The sequence below is a fragment of the Idiotropiscis lumnitzeri genome, chromosome 13 (genome assembly GCF_059441095.1).
Source record: "Idiotropiscis lumnitzeri isolate Australia: NSW breed Sydney's pygmy pipehorse chromosome 13, RoL_Ilum_1.0, whole genome shotgun sequence".
In the NCBI taxonomy this organism is placed as follows: domain Eukaryota; kingdom Metazoa; phylum Chordata; class Actinopteri; order Syngnathiformes; family Syngnathidae; genus Idiotropiscis; species Idiotropiscis lumnitzeri.
Window position 1 is genome coordinate 20,231,751 of NC_142403.1, and position 9,545 is coordinate 20,241,295.

Genomic DNA, 9,545 nt, shown 5'->3' on the forward strand with positions numbered 1-9,545 from the left:
ATTCAGTCCTCGGATACCTGCCAGCATTTCAAGTGCCTTCGATGTTCAAGTAGGCGTTTCCTGCCTTTTATATCCGCTGGAAAATGTCACGTGGTGCACACCAATGTACATCTTATTTTGCTTACTTTTTTTCTTATTCATGGGCTAGAACTGTTTTGGGACAAATATTTTCAACATGTTGAACAAGAATCAAGGTAAGGGGCGGTCCATGGACTCTCCCACAAGGTTACGCTATCCCCAAGAAGCAAAAACACCTCTGCTTGTTTGTGGAACAAACGAGGACGCCGTATCTCGTCCCATTCAAGTATTCAAAACAAAGTCGGGCCGCCATGGCGAAGGGGGGGGGGGGGGCGCGATTCTCTCGCTGTCTTATCCACACAGTGTAATTCCCACTGAGCTGCACAGTGAGAAAGAAAATGAGTTTGAGGGATTGTCCCTGACATTAATCCGCCGCAAACGCTGCACTTGCACACGGGACGCGGCGCACACTGGCAACGACAAAGCAAATCAACAATCTATTTAGCAGGGGAAAAAGGGCATCAACAATCTTCGGGGCTTCTGTCGGCTCTCATTTGACAATTGCTTCCACTTGCCTCTCTACTCATTTTATGCCATACGCACAACCACTTCCACGTCGACCGCCAAAGTTTGACCACAAAAGTACCTAAATGCTTCAAAACAAACAGTTCTTCAAGAAGAAATGCCGATTTATTGTATTCAAAAGTGAAATACAACCAAACTCCAGTTATCCAACACATTGCGCTGCATAACACAAAAAAGTGCAATCCACTATAACACGGGTGTCAAACTCAAGGTCCGGGGTCCAGACCAGGCCTGCTGTTTCTTTTAATGAGGCCCACCAAAGCAAATCATGAGTGCCAACATGAGGGATTCCCGTTAAAACCTTGACCAACATTTCAAATTGTCGTGTGGAATAAATAATCATGTGGAGATTTTGCAGAATTTGTCGGTACGCTTTTTGCAATAACTTGAACGATAATCGAACAAACCATCTTTGATTTCTGATGCTAAAGCTAGTAATCGACAAGTATCAATTTGTTGTGCATTACGTCAGAACACAATGAGGCGATCCAACATTTATTTGGTTTTGCCATTTTTGGGTGTCAATCCTACTAAGCTTTTTCAAGCAACTTCAACATTCTGTCAGAATTTCAGCAAGTGCAGACAACTTTTTTTTTTTAAATAGGAAATCCTACAAAATTAAGTAGACTTCAAGTTCCTTCACTAAATATCGCTGGCCTCCCGATAAAGTTACCACGGTCATAATTGAACATTCTCCCAAAACAACACAACATATTAAAAAAAAGAAAATGAGCGTCTTGTTACCTGGATTCAACTTTTGCAAATGACCATGACCTGGATGACTGATAATCTGCAAAGACAAAAAAGAAAAAACTATTTATAACAAGCGCATTGGTATGTGTCTTTTTTTTTTTTTATCAAAAAGGATTCCATTGTTGGCGACAATATAAACAAAATCAATTAAAGTTGCGATCAGTTGAGAGATTATTCATTGTATTGACGCACTTTTGATTTTCTTTTCTTTTTGTGAAAAGTGTCCCGAGTATTTTGAAAAGCTTTACAGATAAAATGGTGATTTATTCCGTTAATTTGCTTTTTTTCCCCAAGCACCTTACAAATCTGTGAATGACAATTAACCAAAAAGGTTGGAAAATATGGATTTTTTTTTAGTAAAATAGCAACTAGATCACATGACATTGAATTGAGCCAAAAGAGTCATTTTATTTTTAATTCATGATCTCTTCAATATGATACAATCATTAGCAACACTTTTTAAATGCGTTCTTATCCTTTATTAATTCTACACAACAATTAATTGATCCAAGAATTTATTTCATTATTTGTTTTTGTGTTTTTCTTTTTACATTCATGTCATCAATTCAAGGCTTTTGGGATGTAAAACGGGGCGAACTGCAAGCAAGCGTCTCAAAATAGTGCGGCGCTCGTGTGCGCGCACGATAACAATCAGATCAGAAGCACAATTGACTCTTAATCAATTGAAGTGGGCATGTCATGTCAGGGCTGCCTGGGAGCAGAGGGTGCTTGGGTGGCGTGCGTGTGTGTGGGGGGGGGGTGCGTGGGGGTGTGTGTGTGTGTGTGTGCGTGGGGGTGTGTGTGTGTGTGTGTAGGGAGGCAGATAGATGGATAGAAGCGAGGCCTGCTGGGGGAGGGACAGCAAGCAGAGATTGTTGGTGTCGTGGGAGCTGCGTAACGACAACAATAACAGCAGTGTTGTGTGTGTGCGTGTGTGTTTTTGTGTGTGTGCATTACAAAGGCAGTGTGTTGGAGTGGAAGTGGGTTGTGTTATTATAGCTCCCACTGAACTTTGCTTTTACTTACACATATTCTTATTTTTTTTGACAGTTTGTGTAAAACTCCCCAAAAATCTTGGGCCCAGATATTTTTTATCAATGTCATTGGTATTTACCAATTTATAATAAGTGCAGCTGTAAATGTGCACAGTGTTAATGTTAAAACAGAACAGAATTGCACAGTGGTTAATAATATTATAAAATATAGATCTTTAGGACTAAATCCGCAGTCGCTGAGTGTTTTTTTTTTATTTTTAATGAACACTTAGGCCTAATACACCATTGTAGTTTAATAATGATCTTGAGAAACACTGATTTAATGATCAGGTGCTTCGGTTTTGGTTAGCAACAATGCAAAAAATATTTAAATAGAGAAAACAATTTTTTGAACACACATTATTATTTTTTTATTAATTTATTTTGTTTCCTTCGGCTTACTTGCGAAAGATTCTTAGACAAAATCGATGAAAAAATATTCCAATGTGTGTTCTAAAAATGTTCCTTTTTCTTGTCTTTGTGCTTTGGGCGAATGCACAGTGAAGAAACAAGTTGTTTAAATAGATTTGATAGATTGGTTCATCATTTTTTTTGTTTTTTTTTTAAACTTGTTGATCCGTGATCAGCACTAAAATCCTGATTGTGTAAAGCGAAGGATTTTTGGAAGCGCAGCTTCAATCCATCATCAAAAATGTGGATAGAATAGATTTGAAAGTCACCAAAAATTAGGGAGAGCGACACAATCGCTTCATATTTTCAATTCAAATCCAAACAAAATCATTTCTGTGACAAGGATCCTCCTTTTTATTATTTTTCTTGTTTTCACCATTTTGTCTTCTTCTTCTGGTGACTCCTTTCCCCCCCCCCCCCCTCCCCCGTCTTTCTTTGCAGATTAGAATTCATTAGCAATCAAAGAGCCTCCAGAGAGCGCCGGCTCTTAATTACCTTCTCATTTGCATTTTTGCATATTAATGACTGCAGGCTCCCCCATCCTCAACCCCCCCCCCCCCCCCCCCCCCATTTTTTGCCGCAGTGGTTTAAAGGCACCTCAGTGCTCTTGTTCTCTGGGGATGAAGAGGAGGAGGAAGAGGAGGAGGAGATTGGCCGGAGGCTAGGCTGCAAGCTTGGACTACCACACACACACACACACACACGCACACACGCACACGGCCCTTCCTGATGGGAGCTGGACAAGACAAGGATGGGGTTGGCTTGAGGCGTATGGAACGGGTGCGGTGTAGGTGGTGCCAGCATAGTGGTGGGGGTATTTTTTGGAGGGGGGGGGTTAAAGTTCAATGTCCCTTATCAACATAAGAAAGAACACATGACTTGCTCGCTGCCTAATTATTGTCATATTGAGCCATTTAAGCACCTGATGTGAACAAAACAGAGCCCGAGAGAAAGTGCTAGTTTGGAGGGGGACGCACAAGCAGAGGGGATTCTTTATATCCCCCCGAGAAAGGTGTACACCACTGAAAATGAGGCTAGCGTGCGCGCGTTTCTCCATTATTGCCTCCGAGTGTTCACTGTGGGGGCAGCGAGAGGCTCATTTGGCTTAATGATGCTGCTCTGCCTGCATAGCAAGTCACATGATGCACTTGGATGTAAGAGCAGAGCAAAAAGAAGCCCCCTTCATGCATGGTGGTGGTCCGCTTTATTCGTGTAGGTTTTGGAGTCAACGTTGGACACGTGTTGTTTTAAAAGCTTGCTCACAAACGTAACAATTAATGAGCTGGAGCTGACCACACATCTGGACAGCAGGTTCAAACGCCTGCCAATAAAAAAGCTACTCGACGTGTGTGTGTGGGTGTGTGTGCGCGTGGGGGTGTGCGTGTGTGTGTGTATGTGCAGGGTATTTTTTTTTTTAGGTAAAAGTTGCAAAAAAACAAAAAAAAAAAGTAAATTGTCTGATTAAAGTTGGTTTTATTTCCTTTCAAAGAAAAAGTTATGTTATGAAAACTGTTGTGAGAATGTAGTAGCAATTTGGGGCAAACTTTCTGATAAAGCAAAAATAAAGTTATTATGCGGCAATGATTTTTTTTGGTCTAATTTTTTTGGCGTAAACCAGTTGACAAACAAAACAGCTGTCAAAACAATCCCTCCCGCCATTATTGAGTTGGGAATGTAAAACAAAAGAAAACAAAACGGCTACAAAACAAAACAGTACTTTATTGTACCTTTCGGTGTGACGAGTACTTTATTGTACTTTGTCACTTTAAAGGTGCTGCTTTTTTACCCGAGTTTGACGTACAAAAATGAGGCGTCATAAACATGCATGATGCCTTGACTTTGCCTTCAATGTAAATTTGTTCCGTGACTACTATGACAAAGTCCGGCTTCCGCCTTGAAATTTAATCTACTGCAACCACCCCAAAAAAGTCAAAAAGCATTTCTAATATTGTACTGTATACAAATATAACGTAAAGAATGAAACCATTTAATTCTGTTGTAGTGCTCGGGTGTATTGAACTTAGAAATACTATAGATTTGTATTCAATCATTTAGAATTGTTTATTTTGAAATATTTATTCAGGTACAATTTCCATTTCCCGGTCATTTTTATGTCCGACACATTTTGAATCATTATTTAAGTTCAGTTTTGATCTTCCTATATTCATGAGCATTTTGATAACTTAAGAAGTATTTGAGCACATCTAGTAGTATTTCGTTTACTCTGAGGGAATATTTCAGATACGACAGCTCGTATCATGAAAAACTCTTAGGCCGCTCGCTCGTAAATCGAGGTACCGAAATGGTGCGTCTTTTAACAGCTCAGGGCTCAAGCGGTCTTTACAGCTACTAGTGCAGCATTATAAGTGTGTGCGTGATTGTGTGTGCGCGTGTGCGTGGGTAAAATGTGTGAGCTGTCAGGGTGGGGGTTAATGAGCTGCTCCGTGACCTCTGTCACCTGGCAGGATGGCCTGAGGGAGATGGTGCGAGACAAACAGGAAGTCGGGGTGACAACAAGGGCCACCCGCTTTGCAACGACGCTTCTGCAGGGTGGCCCCCAACGCATTCACATGGACCCCCAAATAACAACGACAGAAATATGCCACTCAACTTTAGGGCATCATCTCTATGGTACAAAACCATGCAAAGTCAACAAAAGAAGGCCAGAGCCAAGAATCAAACCAAGAATCTCATCACTGCGAGGCAGACATGCTAACCAATCGAATCACCGTCCTGCCAATGTGTGCGATCGGTGGTACAAATGTTTTTTCAAGGCACAGGAGGCAATGAGGCGCATGCAGTGTCATAAAGTGCTCCTCCCATTAAGCATCTGAACAGAGACAACACTGCCACCTGCCGGTTAGACTCCACAATGTCCAAAAGGCTCGTCACGTTCAGATCACTGGTGGTATCATTTTGGACGAATTTAAAATCAATTTAAGACTGCTATTCTACGTCACAGATTCAAGATTGAAAAATATGAAAATAAAATACAAAAATAATAAGAAATGATGCTAACTTGTAATAAGTAAAAAGCTAAGGACAAATTCAAAAATAGTATACGTTTGATAATTTCCTAAGTACTGCCAGAAATAAAACACATTGACTAAACGAAGACAATTATGCTCAGAAGGATAAATATGATAAAGAAAATACATAAAATGAGTGACTGAAAATAACAAAAACGAAAGTAAAATAACTGTAGCAGCTGTTAGGAAAAAAGAATGAGAAGAAGAAGAAAAACAATTGAATAAAAAATAAACTAAATAAAAATGGTTAGCAACTTGAGAATACGGGACGAAAAAGGAAGAATCAACTAATTTGCTACTTCACTGAAATAAAAAAAAAGTAAAATCATAATATTAGTTACGTACTATACATCTTTTAATGATATTTATCACATTATACAAATACATTTCATTAATTTTTTCAATGCACATTTTTGAAGGACAAGCACAATAATAAAGTTGCCTTTCCAAAGAAAAAAATCAGTTTTGATTGTAATTCAGAAAAGCGCAGATTTAAGAACGCCGTTTATTATTGTGATTATACAACAGTATTGTCAAACTTTGAATACATGCATTCTTTGAAAGTCAAGTTACCTGATTTTAGTCATTCTCATCGAAGAACTTCACTTTTCGTCCGGGAGAATCCAGGGCTGTGTCAGAATGTCCCCCGCCTTCTTACAACAGAACGTTGGCTAGTTTTTGTCCTTAACAATAATCCCACGGTGCATTTGATTTTAAGGCCGTTGTTAATGCTATTTCCAGAGAGAAAATTAAGCCGTGATTACTTCCGGTGACAAAGTGCACTCTTGCCGGAAGTAATCATGGTTTAACTTCACAAAACACCGGTGTAAATAATTAAAAAAAAAACAAAAAACAAAAAAATTATTCTTCGTGATCAATTCCGTATATTCATTAATTTTGAAAAGAGGTTGAAAACAGTTGTGGCTAAACTTAAGTAAGAAATCTTAGTTTGAACTTTACTGTACAGCACTTCGAATGCTGTTTTTATTTTAAAAAGCTGTATAAATTAAGTAGATTTCATTGGATGAGCAATTCCCAACAAGTGTGACGGGAGATGGCAAATTATCTCATTTCACTTCACTGGTTTGAAAATTATGCATGTTGCTTATATCTTTCTCCATCTCTTGCAAGTATACCAGCTTTGTGTTTAACTAAACACAGACAGATGTTCCAGTGAGTAGATTTACAATACGAGATCGTCATTGTTTTAGTACACAGCCTTGAGTAATAGAAAATGTTAAAAACAAAAATTCTTTCAAAACATTTTCCACCATTAATATGACCTGTAACCTTTAAAACTCAACTGGAATTAAAATAAAGGGTTAAAAAAAAAAAACACAACCTGCCTTCATTCTGTTCAATGATAGATTTAACATCTTGCAAATGATTTTTTACCCTCCTTGTGACTGATACAATTAAACAATCGAATTCCTCTGACGCTGCGAAAGCTGGCGTGTGCTGTAAGACTTGACTAGAAAAACGTCAGGAAAAGCCTCCTCAATGCGCTCAACATTAATTATTTAATCAAAAGTAGGCGTATGTTGACTCCCATTTAATGAGTGGGAATGTGAGTTCTGAACACCGCCACATTGCGAGTTATAAGAGGGTGTTCATACTTGTGCAATTTAGTTCATTTTTACTTCCCTTAAAAAAAAAAAGCATTCCAGGTTGCAGGTCCCATAGTGTGTGTGTGTGTGTGTGTGTGTGTGTGAGACTAATAGATAGCATTTGAACAGGGGTGTGTAGACTTAAATTGACAGTATAATTGTTGCTTGCTGACGTGCCGTGAGATTTTTCTAATGTAAAATATGAGCGTTGGCTCCACAAAAGTCAAGTCGGATCAAGCAAATAAATCATGCGCATCAACCTTTGCAAACATTGTTTTTTCTTTTTAATAGAAAGATTTGTATATTCGTTAAACCAGACAACCAGATGCCAGACATTGTTTGGATATATTTAAAAAAGAAAAAAAAAAAAGGTAACATGGAATTACATGATTTTCGACGGTGTGGATGTAGTGGTCTAAGATACATTTTGTTTTTTTTCATCACCAGAAAGTGCAAATTTTCCCCGAAACATTTCATCTGCTTGCAGCTTCATAAACAACAAGTGGAGCGAACGAAGCAAACAAGAATCACATCGAGCAAACAAACTACACGTCGTCACTCGAAATATCCAAATCAACTTTTTTTTGATAGTCTTTGTCATGAATTTGGATTCAGATTATCGCGTGGTCGTGCATTTCGGTGCCTGACGTGACTCTCGCGTATACAATTTAAAATCCCAGTTTGAGTGTTGGGAAATGTGACACTTCAGAAGCCTCACGAACGATGCTGGAAATAAATAGCAGCCGACTATCTCTATTAATCCCCCAGGTTATGTTCCGATCAATACTTTTCTTCCCCCTGGACTGGAATAACATTGTGCTGATTTGCAAAAAAAAAAAAAAAGTGCTCAAGATGGATACCTGATCCAGCCTTGTACTATACACCAGGGGTGGGGGAACTTTTTCTTAAAGACTGAGGTTGCATTTGATTTTAGGATCGCATGGCGGGCTGCCTAAAATGCTCTGGCGGGCCTTAGGTTGCCCACTCCCACATTACACGTGACATTCAGCACAACTTCGAAAGCGTCTCCCGAAATGAGAACCCATCACGGAATCACTCCTTTATAAGCAGGCAAGCAAGCAAGCGAAGGGCATCCAATATGGCGTCCATCTCCCACGGAACAATTCAAGTGTATTTTCTCACGATGGGAATTATAATAGCATCACCGAGGCGACAAGAAAGCAAAAAAAAAAAAAAGACATTGAAACACACAATGAAGGATGGCCTTTTATCGCAAAGTGCTAACGTTTACAATCGCAGAAGCTGAGAGGAAGCGGGGGGGGGGAAAGCTAAGTCATAACGCGTGCGGAATATGAAAAGGGGAAATCACAGTATGAAGTTATGGAATGTTTGCTTCAAGTGGCTGCGTGACGCAGGGTTCGACCACCTGGTGCTACTCTCCAAAACTGAGATTCACGAGATGGCTCCCTCCCGTAAGCTAAGAAATCAATGAGGCCAGCCTTCCTTTTCCTCGCGTCGGCTAATTAGCGAAGCGACAAAGAGAACATGGTACGACACGCGTACAAGGAAAGCCAATGCATAGCAGTGTTCGTTTCCACCTGAGAAGTACTCGCAAAAGAGGAGAAAGGAGACCCGCAACATTCCGCAACTTCTGGACGTTTTGGCCACACCTTTCCAAAACAAATCAAGTTCACATGCTACGCCGACCTTGAAAACATTAACCCCCAACCCCTACACAAACCCGTAATGGCTCTCCCGACATTTATATGCTAATATCTAGGAGGTACAAATGATCCACACTTGGCTCATCTTTCGTTCAGACTTCTTAAGGAGTCAACCCAAAAAACGTCGTGACAAGAATATGTTCTATGCAGACTCACGAATCGAAACACGGCATTCTGATTAATATCGCATTTGCGGAATATGAGTTACGCAACACCCGTTTTAAGCCATCTCTGTGAGCGGCCATTTTGTCACTTCTGTTGACTGAAAATGAGCTCTGATAACGACCAATCATGGCTCAACTTCAGAAAACAGGTGAGCCTTGATTGGGTTCTGTGGCTCAACTCAATATTCCAAAAATGCGATATTTATCAGAATGCCACGTATAGACTTGTGAAGGCGCATGGAGCATTTTATGGAAAACA

At 39.8% G+C, this 9,545-nt stretch overlaps 1 protein-coding gene across 1 annotated transcript in view; it reads right to left on the reverse strand.

Annotated features, from left to right (window-relative positions):
- The window catches only part of tcf3b (transcription factor 3b), a 38,629-nt gene extending 32,123 nt beyond the window's left edge, over positions 1 to 6,506 (reverse strand). Inside the window, exons 1-2 of the mRNA XM_088312960.1 lie at positions 6,404 to 6,506; positions 1,348 to 1,393 (exon numbers count right to left, since the gene is read on the reverse strand). The gene's annotated coding sequence lies outside the window, so the exon portion shown is untranslated. The remainder of the gene's footprint in view (positions 1 to 1,347; positions 1,394 to 6,403) is intronic.
- Between the last annotated feature and the right edge of the window lie 3,039 nt (positions 6,507 to 9,545).